Source organism: Sorex fumeus, unplaced genomic scaffold (assembly GCF_029834395.1).
Source record: "Sorex fumeus unplaced genomic scaffold, SorFum_2.1 ptg000098l, whole genome shotgun sequence".
In the NCBI taxonomy this organism is placed as follows: domain Eukaryota; kingdom Metazoa; phylum Chordata; class Mammalia; order Eulipotyphla; family Soricidae; genus Sorex; species Sorex fumeus.
The window spans coordinates 49,060,400-49,065,527 of record NW_026606155.1 but is presented as its reverse complement, the minus strand read 5'-3'; positions in this window follow the sequence as shown (position 1 = coordinate 49,065,527).

The following is a 5,128-nucleotide window of genomic DNA, read 5'->3' as shown; positions in this document are numbered from 1 at the left end:
AGCACAGCGGGTAGGGTGTTTGCCTTGCACGCAGCCAACTCAGGTTCAATTCCTCCGTCCCTCTCAGAGAGCCTGGCAAGCTACTGAGAGTATCCTGCCCCCAAGGCGCAAATTTGATATGCCAAAAACAAGTCTCACAATGGAGATCTTACTGGTGTCCACTCAAGTAAATTGATGAACAACGGGAGGACAGTGCTACAGTGCTATTTTTCCTATGGTGCTGATATTACAGTAGTACTATTCTGAATGTTTATATTACTTGCTGTGTCATTTTAAAGAGTTCAATCATACATGTCATTGCATCAGCCTTACTCACTAACTTGTCAACAACCTGCCAATCCCTATATTTCAAGCACAGTTTTAGTTAGGTTTTTCTTAACTTTTTGTTTCCCTTTCCTAAGAGTCCATGAGTTCTCTATGAGTTTTATGTGTTCTTACACCACATTTTATTGCCAGGTGCTTTGCTAAATAATTTAAGTTTTATATATATTTAGGTCTCAGCTATGAGAAAAAATTGAAGACTTTGTTTTGTTAAGATATAAACATGATTAGATTGTTGGCAATTGTTTGGAATTTTCAATCAGGTACTTTAATATTTAAAATCAAAATTAAATGAGGTTGAAGCATTGAGCTAAGAACATTCTATTTGCTTGATCTAAGTCAAATAAATTCATTGGCTCTCAAATAATAATTTCATCAAAACTAACTTACTGTGCTTCTTAAATGACTTTCAATAATCATTCTTCCTGTGGTATTAATTTTTAAATCAATAATAAATAAATTAGTGATAATTTATTGTGATGATATCTCAAAATTTGTATCAGATCATTCAAAGAAAAATAGGAAAATGACTATTTCTTTGACATACAAAATAGCCTCAGTGACATTCATAATAAAAAAAGCAGTCAGTGAATATTTATTATGTGTGGTCAATGCTTAGTAATAAATACTAAAGCAAGTAGAAGAAGTGCTTTTATTTTTAATTCTTAATGAAAAATAACATTTACTGCAGTAGGAGGCTTGAATTCTCTCCCCTTCCCCACATATCCCCATTAGTATCACCAGGAGTTACCCTGAACCACAGGGTTTGGAATACTAGCCCCTGAGTTCTACCAGTTGTAGCCCCTACCCCCAGTCCCCCCAAAAAAGAAAAAAAAGGAAGAAAAAATTTTACAAAACATTTCTGCAAATTATTTTAATGCTAAAACTAATAAAAATCAGTGGCACTTTCTCAATTAAATTCCTCACTTATTGTATCAGGGATAGAGCTATGCATGCAGAACTCTGGTAAGCTCATTACCATTTGACTTAAAGATAAAAATAAACAATAATATTTCCTTTTTTATGTCTCAGGTTCATGACCAAATAGTAGGTCTTCAATAATTTGGGCTTGAATTACATAAATACACACAAAAAGGCCTTTATTTCTCTATATTATTTACTTTACATATACTCCATGAAACTGTTTAGCAGCTTTGTACTGTAAATAAACTGAAGCCATTTTGGAAAAACATAAGATAGATATTTATTTAGGTATTGAAGAACAAATACTTATACTGATAGAAAAGAACTTATGGTCAGTAGCATTGCTTGCACTAATCTCCCTTTTAATAGGTGCTTACCAGTTAAGTTTTATATAAAATGGGGTTGTTCTGGACAAGGTCAATTGCATTAAGAAAATCATAACATTTTTAAATGAGAGGAGATCTACATAAAATACTATAATAAGGAATATAAAATGAAAGGAAAAGTAAGATTTAAGATCAGCTTGACTTAGAAAGCAATAATAGCACACACTTAAGAAATTAGAGTGGTAGTAATTATTTTGAGGGAAGAATAACCTCTATTTCTGGAGGTGAAAATCATTATATATTTACGTATTAGTTTTGTTTGACCTCTAAAAATCTGTTTTTACATAGCTGACTTTTAAATTCACTCAGATTCATGTATTCATTTACTGTATGTTCACAATTATACATAAACTGAAAGTAATTAGAACTTTAGGGTCAATTCAGGGTCAGATGAAAATCGTCAGATGAAGATGATTACTGCACAAGCTCACTTTATGAATTGTTTATTCTCTTCTGAATCAGGAAGTACTGTGGCAGAGTTCTAGTTACAAAATGGCGGATTCTGAAACACTAAAATTCTTCCTTGAAGCTAACTAACTACACAATCTAGTTTATCTCAAAAAAGTAAAGTAGGGATTAGAGGTAGATAAGACGCTTGCTTTGTTCACGTCTAAACAGGATATAATCCATGGCTCACCCCATATCATTGCCTAAATCACACCAGGAGCAATCCCTTAGCCCAGAGCCAAGAGTAAGCCCTGAACACCTTTGGGTGGGGCTCAAATTAAGAGAGAGAGAGAGAGAGAGAGAGAGAGAGAGAGAGAGAGAGAGAGAGAGAGAAGAGGGAGAGCAAAGCGATTATTTTAAAAATGCAATTTCTACATGCAAAATAGTAATACAAAAAAGCTTCAGTCTTTAAATATTGCTATATTTACCTGTACTAGATTGAAGGATATGTATTTTAGAAGTTTTATTCCATACGATTCCTTATATGTGTCATAGTTTTGCCACATTTATAATTGTAAATTATCATAATTCAAGCAATAATAGGTACAAAAATGAAATAATGCTTGCCTCAAATTTTTATTTGTTCTAACTCAGATCCCTGTATAAACTCAATCATATTAGTATTTAACATAATAAATGTAATGGCTATCATTTTTCCCATGACTGTTGCACAGCCAATGAACATGACAATGTGAAAATAATAAATAACAAATAATAAATATGCTATAATTTATTATTTAGCATAACCACTTAACTTTTAAAGGAAAAAATTGAGAACCAAAAGAACTGATTTTCCTAATGTCTTTCAAGAAATCCAACTGTGAAAATGTGATAATGTGATTAGGGTATATATATATATATATATATACATATATATATATACATATATATATATCTTGATTTCTAAGGTGATTTACTCCTCAACATCACATTGTATTTTGCCATTATTTTTTCTTAGGTTGTTTATAGATGATTCAGCATGTGTATTTTTCTAGAGTATTGCGAAGTGTTAATTTAAAACGAAGAAAAGAAAAATAAAAAAATTTCTGTTTTTTCAGACTACTTAAGTCTAGTAGTCTACCAGATGACTGATAGAAGAAAAGTTTAGTAGTGGTAATAGTGCTTGTGATATAATACTCGATTGAAGACCCATTAAACGTAAAACAAATTTGGTGATTTGGTTCCAGTTCAGTGTTAAAATGTGTTTTGCTATATTCTTGTACATTCATATTTCTATAAACTTCAAAAACAATTGCAAAATTAATGTATAGAATTTTCTTATGCTAAAATTGTTTTTAGTATATATGAACCATGTATCAAAAGGCTATTCCAGTAAACAACATTATTCACTTCCTATTTCAAATTGGAGTACAGAAGTATCAAACATAGCAAAAAAGTATAGCCCCAGAAAGCTATCAGCTATAATTTTCCTACTGATTTTGTGATGTCTCAGAAATCTTGCTTTTTTTTAATATATTCATATAATTGTGAGTTGTAACTTAAAAAAGGGAGTAAGAGGGCAGACAAGACTCATCTATTACCCTATGAAATATACATTGCTATACTAGTCACATCAGACTAGAAGGAAAAGTGAAAATAGAAAGCTGAATTTAAATTATCTAGAAGAACTTCTAACCTGTGAATATACTTATTTGTGAATATATAAGTAGAGATTGCCACCAAAGAATCTAATAAAATCTAAAAATGTCCTGGGCCCAGGAATAAGATAATATTATTACAATTAAATTTCATAGTTGTTTAAATTATTTTATTTGAAAAAATTAATATCTGTACTATGCTCTGAATATTTATGCCTTTCCCAAATTCACACATTAAATTGATACTGTCATGACCTTTGGTCATGAGAGTCAGAAGTCTCATACAGGAGATTAATACCATATTAAGGAGACTCCAGAGAGGTCCCTGTTCCTTCTGACATATGAAGCTATAATGAGAAGCCTGTCACTCACAAGAGAGCTTTCACCAGGCCATACTAACATTCTGATTTGAACTTCCAGTGTCTCAAACTATAAGTTTCTTCTCCTTTTAAACCACCCATAACATGTTTATTTTATTATACCAGCCTTAACGGGCTGAGACAGTTACCTTAAAGTAGTAATTTCCTATATGGGAAAAGTGTCAATTAAAGATGCCAGTAGTTCTTAGGCCATAGATTGAAAAGTACATATATATATAATATATATATATTAATTTCATTTTAAGTCCATTATGCTTTTAGTTCATGTTTTCTCATAAGGTGTTACTTTAGCATGCTGTGCATTTTCAATTTCTTCACTCCAAAGTCATCAATCAGTGCCTGGAACTTGCTGAAGATAGAAAAGATAATATTTATTCTGTTATATTCTATTGGATATCTATGATTCTAGATCTGTCCATACTGCAGATTAATTATATGCTTTTAGAGTCAAAGATGCCTAACCAGTCTTTTTTGACAATTCTTTAAAATAATAGTGTCTGCTAAAAAATTTTAAAGTGTGATATTTTATGACTCAAATGTGACAGCTTACATCCATAAGCAAAGGAAAACAAACATGCAGAATTCTATAATTAAAGACAGATTTATTTGAGGCAAATCTATGAAGCTTCATCAGTAATGTGATGATTATGGCTCTAACATTAAAAAGAATACTTTTTAAATTTTATTTATCTTGCCCGCAACGGCAAAGCCTGGCAAGCTACCTGTGACATATTCAATATGCCAAACACAGTAACGAGAAGTTTCACGATGGAGACGTTACTGGGCCCGCTCGAACAAATTGATGAACAAAGGGAAGAGCGTGACAATGATTAAAGCACTGATCATCCATGTCAAGAGAGGGGTTCAGCAGGATGATGTCATTTCACCGAAGCTTTTCAGTACCACCCTCGAGAATGTCATGCTACAACAGGAATGGGAAGGAATGGGAGTGAAGATAGATGGTCGGCAATTACACCACCTCCACTTTGCTGATGACATCATTCTAATAACACCAAACATTAGCCAAGCAGCACAAATGCTGGCTGACTTCGACCATGAATGTGGAAAGGTC